Source organism: Dermacentor albipictus, chromosome 3 (assembly GCF_038994185.2).
Source record: "Dermacentor albipictus isolate Rhodes 1998 colony chromosome 3, USDA_Dalb.pri_finalv2, whole genome shotgun sequence".
Classification (NCBI taxonomy): Eukaryota; Metazoa; Arthropoda; class Arachnida; order Ixodida; family Ixodidae; genus Dermacentor; species Dermacentor albipictus.
Window position 1 is genome coordinate 123,148,263 of NC_091823.1, and position 12,426 is coordinate 123,160,688.

Below are 12,426 nucleotides of genomic sequence, written 5' to 3' on the forward strand. Positions count from 1 at the left end.
ACAGAGCCCCAAAATCACCGGTGGACGTTCTGGCAAAGCAGCTATACTTTATAGACGCATTTCTACCTCATGACAGATTTCTTTGCTTGGGGATATTTATCTGCCTGGGATTGACTGGCCTTCAAAATTGCCTGGCATACGAGAGGTACCTAGTTTCGAACAGTTGCTAGATCATGCCTTCTGTCATAGTTTACTTCAGCTTGTAACCCACTACACAAGTATATGTGCTACGACATCATCCATTCTCGATTTGATTTTTGCAAGGTGGCACGCAGCAAATACTGGGAACGGACAGAGACCGGATGACCAGCTTTAACGAGATCACCAAACACTATAAATTGGGAAGGGCCCATTTCCCCTCGGCACACTCCTCGTTAAATAGACGGCAAGCGACGGCATGGCGCCTCTTACAAACAGATACATATCCGAACCCGGTGGCCTACCACCGCTACTACCCGGACCTTTACACGGATAGATGTAGATTCTGTGAAGAAAGGGCAGACCTACAACATATGGTTTGGGCTTGTTCTCGTACACCCATACAGAATAAAATAATTAAGACCAGAGTGCAGTGGGAGACCGTGTTGCTCAGCTGTGCACCGGAAGACCAACTCAAGGCAATCCAGCAGGCCGAAGATGCCCCCAGGGCCCAAGGGCTCGAGGCCATCATTTAGGTAGAGGCCTAGGTCTCAAATCTGCTGTGCACAAATAAAGTTTATTCCTCCTCCTCCTCCTCCGAGTGCCGAAAGTCAACCGTCCGCGAGTGCGAAGTACTCGACTGATTATCGGATTACATCAGGGATTTGTTGTCGTCAGACGTATCACCAGAGATAACGAATACTCATTACCTCGCAACTTTCCCTAATATTAGAGTTGTCGATGACGTTGAGGTAATAGATTGTCTTCAGCATTCTATCTTTGATTTTATGCTGCTTTACGACTCAGGCGCCAGTGCAGACCGTTTATTTACCTTTTCTGAACTGACAGCATGGTGCATTACCAAGCTTATCTCAAAAATTCACGTACCAATTAAAGAAGTTCTTGGATCACTAGAGATTTACCTAATCTTAAACGGAGACTAAATGGTAAAAGCAAAGTAGCTTCACTAAGCCGTGACCCTGAAATGAAACTTCGCTTTGTCCGTATGAGCGGACAGTTAGAGCTCCTGCTAAAGGAATGTACCACTAACGAAGTTTATTCGTGAGTCACCTGGTAAATTTTCGCGTTACCTTAACGCGTCAGGTGTTATGCACCTTGCTGGTCAAGAAGGGAATGGGCTAGAATGTTCCGAAAATTTTCTCTTATTTTTCATCCGTGTTCACACATGACAATGTATTACCGCCTTTTGTTGATGAAAATCTAGGAGGAGGAGGAGGAGGAGGAGAAACACTTATTTAACAAAAAATAAAGGACAAGCAGATGTATTCCTGCTTGTGCGGGAGGCGCCCTTAGTCCAGGGCTCCTGCGGCTCTTGCTGTCTCCCGGGCCCGCCGCACCACTTGCTGCTGGTTACGAGGGTCCGAAGTAGTCAGTACGGCCTCCCACTGCTCGGGTGTGGGGTTGGGTATTTGCGGGGCTGCCTTTACGTTGGGGCACGCTCATGTGGTGTGATATAGGGAGGCGTAATCGTTACAAAGGGGACATTTGTATGAATATAGTGCAGGGTGTACTGCGTGTAGTCTGCTTAAATGGGCGTATTTATTCGTTTGTAGTTGTCGCCATGTGACGGCGTCTTCACGGGAGAGGGTCTTGTGTTAAGGTGAGTATTGTCGTCTGTTCAATTTGTGGTGTTGTAGTATGGCGTTGTATTGTAAAGGTACGGGCTCCATGTATGCGGCCGTATCGCTCTCTTGTGATGCCCGGGAGGCACGAGCTCGGGCTACAGCGTGCGCACGCTGATTTCCACAGAGCGACTCGTGTCCGGGAGTCCGCACTATTTCAACGTCCGGGAATTGGGAGGCTTGTTTGAGGAGTCGGTGGACGATTGAAGATATTCTGCCTCTCGCGTAACTACGGCAAGCTGCCCGGGAGTCAGTAATAATTGTGACGTACTCGTTGGTCAGACTAGAGGTGATGGCCAAGGCGATGGCTTTCTCCTCCGCTACGAGGGCGCTGGCAGTGCGGACCGTCATCGAGACCACGTCTTGTAGGTTATGGTCGACAACGCTGGTCGTCATGGCTGCTTTTTGGGGGTACTTCGCGGCATCTGTGTATAGTGTGGTGGGGAGACTGCCATATTTTGTCTGTAGAGTTTTTGCGCGAGCTTGGCGACGATCGGCATAATGTTTCGGGTGCATGCTTCTGGGTATAGGAGCTACCTTGATGTACTCCCGGAAGTTGGGGCCAGATGAATTGCTTGTTCGTGGCCTTTGCCGTGTGTGGGGTAGCCTAGGCCCGCTAGGACGGTTCTTCCTGTTGGTGTGTGGGCTAGGCGTTCTCGCTGGCTTGTGAGGTGGGCGCCTAAAATTTTTCTTAAAGTGTTATAGAATTCTAGGGTTTCAAGCTTGAGTGTCGCTGTTCCCGGTGGTAGGACGAGCGCTTGCTTGTAGGCTTTCCGAAGAAGTACGTCTAACTGATCTCTCTCCTTGGGAATGACGGGCAAGTGCGGGGCAGCGTAGGTAATGCGGCTGATCATCAGGGCCTGGCCGAGCTTTATTATGTCGTCTCCTTCCAGTCCGTATTGTTTGGGGGTGATGCGGCTGACCATTCGCCTGATTTGGAAGGTGGTCTGCTTGAGACGTTGGATGGTGTATGCACCTTCACCGTCCTGTTGTATGTGGAGGCCGCGAATGCGGATGCGGTTTACTGTGGGTATTTCTTTGTCGTCGAAAGGCCGCCTAACCCCGATTTAGAAACTGATGAACAAGGTGTTCTGAACCTCTTACTCCATGTTGACATAAAAAAGAACCCGAGCCCGGATGGCATCCCAAACGAGTTTTTGTACTGGTACGCTGAATGGGTTTCTAGACCTTCTAAAAATAATGAAATGGTGTGAGGAATGACAGAAGGAATTACACCTTAAAAAGTCGGTGTTAATGACCAAAGCTAGGAAGACAAATATTCTTAATTGCAATTATCGAAATAAATGGCCATACGCTAGAGCGAGCGAATGAATATAGATATGTAGGAGTAACATTTACATCAGACCTACGATGAAATACCCATATACATGGTAGTCTCCAAAGCGTCCAAATTACTGTGGTGCCTGACACGCACCATGCACAGTGCTACTGCCGATGTAAAGAGCCTCGCATACAAATCTCTCGTAAGTCTTGTAATAGAATACGCAAAAAATAGTATGAAACACTTACACAACAGCCAACGGCCTCAAGGATGAAAAAATTCAACGCCTTGCCTCAAGACTTATAATTAATAAATACTGCCACATCTACTCTTCAACCCAGCTGGGCGAACAAGCTCATCTCTAACCCTTGAAGCAAGAACTAGAAATGAGAGATTTAAATTCCTTTACATTCTTATCCACAACTACACTAGGGGAAACAAATCAGAGTATTTCAATATCAAAACTAAGGAAACATCCGGACATCGCAACAGTAAATCTATTCCATTACCAGTTCTAAGAAATGACTGGTTTGTGTTCAATTATTTTCGCCGCACTTAACAAAAATTTGAACAGTCTCCCACACTCCGCTGTTTCATCTACCACATTGACCGAAAACCTTCATAATATTGAAAATATTTTGTTTGCTACTGAGGCCGAGCAGTATGACTGTATTGCCTATGTGAACTGACGTTTTTTAGTAAAGCAATAAAGGGGGCTAGTTGGTGAACGTTCATGGTTATATTGCACTCAGTTTTACAAAGACGATATTAAGAAAGGACAGGACGTGGACGGACGTAGCGCAACGTCCGTCCACGTCCTGTCGTTTCTTAATATCGTCTTTGTAAAACTGAGTGCAATATAACCATGACGTTTTTTAGCCTTTATCATGTTCCGTTGTTTTGCTTTGTGTCAAGAGATTGTACTCACCAACGTCCGTGCGTACATTTATATTCAGTTGAATTTGTGCCCGTCTTTGCATTTTGTACTGTGTATTATGTTCAAATTCGTCCTCTACCACTCCTCTTATAGTCCTTCTGCGTCTGAGAGTATAAAAAAATATGAGGTACAAGGCATTACTCTTTTCGCATTACAGGGGTAGGGAGTTCGCCAAAGTACGTTCACGTATTAAAAAGTAAGTGCCTGCTGATGTCCCGGATCGCGGTATAAATTACCGTTTCAATGACACAGTGCAAAATGCATTTTGCTTTGAAAATCTATCCTTACCTTTGATAATTTCCGGCGGGAAACGCTTCGCGGTAACCGTCGATGCCGAAGTGCGCCGTTCTTGCTTTTCGCTGTGTGCCAGCCTGCATGTATGCGTACTACGTACCAGCTGGCGGATGCAGTTTCGCGCTTGCTGAGCGAAAAACGCTGCCCCTACGTTCTTTATTTATTATTTCTATACGCGGATATCAAGGCTTAGGAACACATATTGGGCCAATGGTCATGAAAACGCCCTTTCTACTGCAGGTTAGTTATTTACCGCACGCCTGTAGTTTCCGTTCTAGAGAACCTACTGTAGATGCGGTGTCGTGCCCCCCTAAACTTCTAGATTCATGGCGTCGGTTTCTGTATCAACCGATGCGTGCGTTTTGTATCAATGCTTATGTTACCTCACTCCTGTTGATGCTATCGGGAGACATTGAACGTAACCCTGGACCCACTCTTGACTCTATTGGCAATACACGGTCACGTCTGGAAACAAGCCAAAATACTGTGTTGACAGAGCTCAGTCTCATTCATTCAGCTCAGTGTAACATAGAGAATGTTGCTGGCTGCCCTTCCCGCCGCGTTGACGCACTGGGAAAAAATGTCGAGGCTAATAGGAAGCGAGAACCTGCTTCTCATGCTGGATCTAATGACGACATTTCGAAACATTTATGTGAAGTTAAAGCACCAACGGAAAACTGGGATGGCACCGAGAACCGTCTCCGTCGATGCAACCTGCTGTTTCTTGGCGTACAAGACGCAACAGGTGAAACGTGGGTTCAGTCCGAGTCGCACATTCGAACCCAACACTATTGAAAGAGTGCATATGGCTGGCAGCTCCTACAGCGGTAAAATTCGTTCCATATTTGTTAAGCTTGCGCATTTTGAAAATAAATAGGAAATTCTTGCACACTACCGAAACTTAAGGGGTCCTAGTTTTCAATACTGGAAGACTACTCTGCGCGTGTGTGGCAGGCGAGAAGTAAACTTTGCTTGTAGGCTCAACAGGAAAAGGTTTCCTTCAAAAACCGGTTCGATAGGCTCCTCATTGATAAGAATCAGTTTATCTAAAATGCCGACACTTACTCAGTCACTGAATTGGAGCCATAGCTATTACATATTCTTGCTGCAGCACGCTCTCTGCCTTCCTTGCCATCGCCCACCCAGGTCCCTTCACTACGTTATCTCAGCATTTCTTGCATGCTAACAAATTGCCACAGGTATCTGCCTAAAAAAGATGTCGAAGACTTCGTCAAGGACGACAGCGCTGATATAGCCGTGACAACCGAATCGTTGCTTAATCCGCAAACAGCTGACGATGAACCTTTGCACGATAAATCACGTTTTACAGCTTACAGGCTTGGCAGAAGGGGGCGCACAGGTGCTGGTGTTTTGCCCTTCATAAAATTTAACTTGACTTTTTATATACTCACGTTTCATTGTAACCACGAAATCATTTGCGTTAAACTGTCCGATGACTCGATCACACTTGCACTGGTAGCCATTTACCGACCACCTGAATCCAATCCCTCTTTATTCGATGAGCTGCAGTCTGTGTTACTGGAACTGTTTTCTCACTTTCCTCGTGCCGAATACATTCTTTGCGTGACTTTAACCTGCCTGATATTGATTGGAACAATTTAACTGTAGTGTCAAGGCTGTCTAAAGACTTTCTTGATCTCATCCAAATGTTCAATTTTACCGAGTCTGTTAACACACCAACTCGCGGTAATAACACACTTGACCTAGTCTTTGTTTCCAAGCCATAGCCAGTTCATTCAGTGCCTTGTGTCGATGGTATTAGGGACCACAGGATTGTATTGTTCAACATATCACTTGATGTTGCAGTGCGCCAACCGTCCAAGAAGTGCATTCGCGACTGCCGAAACGCTAATATATGCTGACCTATTATTCAGAACTGGAAAATTTGTATAAGCATTTTTCTCAGTCGGCCCTAACTAGATCAGTTGACTAAAACTGGTTGCTCTAAAAACAAAGAATACTAACTTTAATAGACGACCACGTACTCCTTGTCCGCATTTGAAGTGATTCAAATAAGCCCTTATATTTAAACATGTTTAGAAGATTATCCAAATAAAAAAATAACTCTCTTTACCGCGCAACCAAAACGTCACCCTGGATAAATAAATGGAAACAATATTTCGCATGTCTACACGAATATACTAAGCTCGTAAAACACTGCAAAAAGAAATTTTTTCATAAGGACATGTTAAATCTTGTACGTGTTAACCCCCTAAAATTTTGAACTATTCTAAACCCAAAAAGTCGTTCTTCTAACATGTCTTTAACGAATCCTTATGGGTCACATGTTTCTCATGGGAAACGCTCAGGTGTAATGAATGGGCACTTGACGTCAGTTCTTACTCGCGAGCCAAACAATGAACCTGAAGTACCGAGATCGCGATTTACCAAATGGATCCTGTCACTGTTACTTCCATTGGTATATTGAATCTAATCACCAAACTTAAAACATTATGTGCTCCCGGACGTGATAGTATACCTGCCAAAGTTGTAAAGCCTACTAATCCCTTTTCTAGTGGAATCCTATAGGTAATATTTACGCAGTTTATCTCTCAGGCCTCTGTTCCAAAGGACTGGAGCACAGTGAAGGTTGTACCAGAATTCAAGACCGGAAATCAATTAATAATTAAATTAAAAAAACTTATTAGGGCGTAATTTTTTACCTTTTCCCTCGCCTATTATATGGAATGGCGAATTCTCAGTTCTTTACTGAACAGAAATAACATGCTTGCTTCGCTAGAACTATTTGTTGTGAAGTTTAACTTCAGTTGGCAGTGAAGTTTCATGCGTAAAACGAGTTCAGCAGTTAAATGAACTGCCCCGCATACTTGTGAAGAGTAAAATGCTCAGACTCCGTACATTTTGCCCATGTCTGTTGCACACCTCATTGCTTTCAGCGATGAAAAGACTCTTCAAGAACAGCAGACGCTCCGGAGGTATCAAATACGACGCCATGTTGAAAAGGTCGCATGACGACGATTTTGTTTGCTTCTGTGATTGGCTGGCGGAATAACACAACTCCGCGCTTTCCGTGTGCCTTTGTTGCCAACTGCTGTTTTATTTAAGTTCTATTCTACTAAAGTAATCCTTATTTTACACTTTCGCTTCTTTACTGGTTCTTGGCAGTGTTCTTCCTGCGCGAGTCCATTAGACATGGTTCTTTGTTTGTCAAAGGGAGAGGTGTATCGCACAGGCGTCCCTGTAAAGTACACCTTATTTCATTTTTCTTTTGTGGGTTTGCGCGTTGTTATAGCAAATGGTGGGCGTTATTTACATTTGTACTAATAAAGGTACCCCCCTCATTTGCATAGAATAATTGCCTTGATTGCAACCCCCCCTCCCCCCCGAAAAGAAATCCTGGGTACGTGCCTGAAAGGAGTAACGCTGCCAGTGCTAAGATTCGTAAATGCCATTATGTGCTTGACATCTGATATTTTCTCGGGGTAGGAAGTTGACAAAGCATCGGCAAGCCTATTGGATTAGGAAGCCCCCGGTAAAGTTACAAATAGCGCAGGGTCACATAGATTGGGCCTGTTTTGAAGCTAGAGAACCCCAGAGAAAGTTTAGGTGAAAGGAAGACGAAGGAGCTTGGATCAAAATAAATGGGTGGCTAAAGTGCACAAGTATCTGTACCCAAAAAGCGTGGACCCGTGTTGGAAGAAGAGGCCACGAAAGTTGGCAACCAAGCACAGGGTAATTGAAGGTGTAAGTAGCCAACAAGTAGTGATAAGAAAGAAAGTGAAAGAAACAGAGGCAGTGTATTGGGCGCAATGAATGGAAACAAAGAACACCATGGACATTGACATTTACAAAAATTTCAAGAAAGAATTTACTAGGGGAAACTGTACGATAACACAAAGGGCAGTACGTTGCTATTTTAGGCTCGAGCTATATTTGCCTAACACAACAACATACGTCGGCAGATATTCGCGGCAAGATGAGACATGTGTATGCTGCAGCTTGCATCCAGAGACCACTCAGGACTTCCTAATGGAAGGACAAGGCATTCACGCTGTGACGCCTGGAGGTAACGTACACCTTCCAGAAGACTTGTATTTAGCAAGAGATTTAGCAAGCAAGAGATGTTTAGGGCATTGGTTGATGCGACTGGATAAGTTACAGAAATAAGTAGTGATGCGAGGTAGAAAGACAAGTCTTGAGTAAAAAGAACTGAAAGTTTCTGCAAATATACTGATCCATGCATGTGGCGGGTTTATTGTGGATGATGCGTGCGGGTGCGACGAAGATGACGAACGCTCTCTGGCTCTCGAGTTAACGGCTGGACTGGCCAGCGCTGCCGTTATCCTTATGGATAACTACAGCGCTGTTAATAAATATCCTAAATAATGTTAAGATATCCTAAATTATGGACCCTTTCTGGCAGAAAACTCGACCATGCATATCCTGGTGGTAGTGCCGCATTTTCGTCGTGTCGAAATCCTTCGTTGACATTCTAAAGGAACCAGAACTTACTTGATGTTCCCGTCGACGGTGTCCCTTTGACGGCGTTAATAGATACCAGAGCCCAGCTGTCCATAATGAGTAGTAAGTAACATCCGTCCTCGACGGAGGAAGGTTCTCACACCTGCTACTACACGAGCCGTACGCGTGGCCTATGTCAGCACTGTTGACGTCTCTGGAATATGTACTTCCCGCATAAATATCGCCGACTGCCACGTTCGTTCTCTTTACAGTGCTGACCAATTGTTCCCATGCCCTAATCCTTAGACTCGACTTTCTTACGGCGCATTCAGCTCTGATCTACTGTGCTGCCGGTACCTTTTGGCTCGAACTTCCTCTACGCGCGCATATTCGTGCCGAACTGCCGAACTTTGGTATGACCGCCTTCGTCCACCTGCCGCCTAAAGCCTTGACTTTCATCGATTTGCTATCATCTTTTCCTGTTGCCGATAGTGATTGTGTCGTCGCCACACCTCTTCTTGATGTCCTTTTGATGCGCAATATTACTGTGCCCCACTCCGTCGTCACCATCGCCAATAAACGGATACGCCTCCCCGTCATCAATTTTGGCCTGACAAAGGAAGTTCTACCCCAAGGCATATCGATCGCAACGCTGCATGCTATAGGAGATGACCACATCACGACGTTTGCAGTAGACATCTGCTCAGATTCTTCACCATGCCCACAGTGTGCTATTTCTCCTGAAGCAACATTTCGTTCCATGATTGCTGCGCACCTATTGCCTGAATAAGCCACAGCTCTGTATCGCCCTTTGGTTTCCTACCATGACATCTACGACCTCAACAACCGCCAATTGGGCCAGACTTCAAATGTTAAGCATCACATATATAGTTGTGATGCCAGCCCTATTCATCTCCGGCCATATCGACTTTCTGCTCCAGAGCGTATAGTTATTCAAGATGATGGGAACAGGATGCTTGCCAAAGGCATTGTTGAACCTTCGTCGAGCTCTTGGGGGTCACCCTTAGTGCTTGCTAAAAAGAAAAATGCCACATGGCGTTTCTGCGTAGATTATCGTCATATAAACTGCGCTAGCAAGAAAGATGTCTACCCTTCGCCTTGCATTGACAACGCCCTCGATTGTCTCCACGGTGCCAAGTACTTGTCATCAATAGATCTTTGGTCTGGCTGTTGGCAAATTTTCATGCATGAAAAGGACCAAGAGAAAACCGCATTCGTAACCCCTGATAGTCTATAACAATTCAAAATTATGCCATTGGGTCTATGCAACACCCCAACAACGTCCGAACTAGTGATGGACTTTATGCTTCAAGGCTTCAAATGGTACATGCCTCTGCTACCTAGAGGACGTGCCCGTATTTTCGCCTACATTTGAGACACACCTTGAGCGCTTATCACCTATTCTTCAAGTCTTCCGCGAGGCTAGGCTTCAACTAAATTTATCGAAGTGTCACTTCAGTCGCCGGCAGATTACAGTGCTGGACCACCTCGTCGACGCTTCCGGTATTCAACCAGACCCGGAGAAAATTTGTGCTGTCACGTCGTTTCGTGTACCTCAGGCTGTCAAAGACGTCCAAATTTATTAGAACTCTGATCCTACTTCCGACGCTTCGTTAAAGACTTCGTAGCGATTGTTTGACCACTTACTGCTCTTCTGAAGAAGGACGGGCCGTTTACGTGGGGCACCGCTCAAACTGCCGCGTTTGCCCACCTCACAAAATTGTCACCATGCCAGCTATTCTGACCCACTTTGACACGTCCTCTCCTACAGAGGTGCGTACCGATGCCAGTGGTCACGGTATCGGAGCCGTCTTAGCCCAGCGGCAACAGCGTCAAGATCGTGTTATCGCCTACGCTAGCCGCCTCCTCACAGCAGCGGAGCGCAACTATTGGATTACAGGTCGTGAATGCCTGGCTCTGGTCTGGGCGGTTTACAAATTCCGCCCGAACTTGTACGGCAAGCTGTTCTCTGTAATCACTGACCACCAGGTGCTCTGCTGGCTTTCCTCCCTCAAGGATCCTACCGGCCAGCTTGGTCGCTGGGCTCTGCAGCGGCAAGAATATTCCTATGCAGCAGTGTACAAGTAGGGCCGACTACATCAAGACGCAGACTTTTTGCCATGCTATCCAGTGGACATGCCACCCGACGACCATAGCCACGATGCCGACGCTTGCGTTTCCTCCGTTTCTCAGGTGCTACACATTGCCGACGAGCAACGTGTAGACGCCGTGATGCTACCTTGCGCGCCATCATTGATGGCTTGGACTCTTCGCCAACTGCTTCGTCCTTTCACCTGTTTGTTCTCCGGGATGGTGTATTATACCGCCACAGTGTATGCCCCGACAGTCCTGCCCTATTCCTCGTCATTCCCAAGCACCTCCGGTCAGCTGTTCTGCAAGAACTTCACTATTTACCAGCGGTAGGTTATCTTGGCGTCTCCCTCACCTACGACCGCCTTGGCTGATGCTTCTTTTGGCCAGGCCTTGCCCGCTCCGTCCGGAAATGTGTTGTGGCGTGTGAGAAATGCCAGCGCCGAAAAACACCATCGACGCTGCCTGTCGGATGCCTTCAACCGCTCGACATTCCTTTGAGGCCGTTCTTTCGCGTCGGCTTGGGCTTACTTGGTCCTTTCCCTCTATCCACGTCTGGCAATAAGTTAGTCACTGTGACGAGATATTACGCCACGCGCTACGCCATCATCAAAGCCTTTTCAACAAGCTGCGCCACAGATGTCGCCGATTTTCTTTTACGCGACGTGATTCTGTAGCGTGGTGCTCCACACCAACTGCTGACTGACTGCTGTCAGACATGTCTTTCTTAAGTCATCGCCGATATCCTGCAGTCCTGCTCAATCAAGCGCAAGCAGACTACATCTTACCATCCCCAGATTAATGGTCTCACGGAGCGTCTGAATCGCACCCTAACAGACATGCTTGCAAAGTATGTCTCGTCGGATCATACTGATTGGGACCTCTCCGTACCCTATGTCACTTTTGCATATAATTCTTCGCGTCACGACACTTCCGGTTATTCCCTGTTCTTTCTGTTCTTCGGCTGAGAACCAACATTGCCACTGGGCGCATCCCTTCCATCCGCCGGAGCAGAGACCAGCGAGTATGCACCTGACATTATCACCAGGGCAGTCCAAGCTCTCGAAACTGCACGCGCTCGCCTCCTGACCTCCAAAGAGAAGCAACGCCATTAGAACTAACGGCAACCCAGAAACGTCCACTTTTCGCCTTGGTCTTTGGTACTCCTGTGGTTCCTCACTCGTCGTGCTTGCCTGTCAAAAGAACTGTCACGGTACACAGGCCCATATCGAGTGCTGCGTGCCGTCACTCCAGTTACGTACGAAATCGCCCCAGTCGCTACCAGTGCCTCATCTGCCCCGAATTCTCCTGACGTTGTGCATGTCGCACGCCTCAAACCATATTACCCTCCTGTTATCACCGATATTTTGACGCACCGGGACCGTGCTTCTGCCGCCGGGGATAGTGATACATGCGTATTGCGCGTTTCTTGTGGACGATGCAGGCGGGCGCCCCGACGAAGACGACGAACGCTCTCTCGCTCTCGAGCTGTCGGCTGAACTGGCCAGCGCTGGAGTTATTCTTTTTAAATATACTTTGTAAACAGTCTCTAGCTCTTAATCCATCTTACGCGTAAC

General features: G+C 46.7%; 1 protein-coding gene across 2 annotated transcripts in view; it reads left to right on the plus strand.

Annotated features, from left to right (window-relative positions):
- The window catches only part of LOC135909454 (probable cytochrome P450 49a1), a 215,017-nt gene that overhangs the window by 86,246 nt on the left and 116,345 nt on the right, over positions 1-12,426 (plus strand). The window lies entirely within an intron of this gene.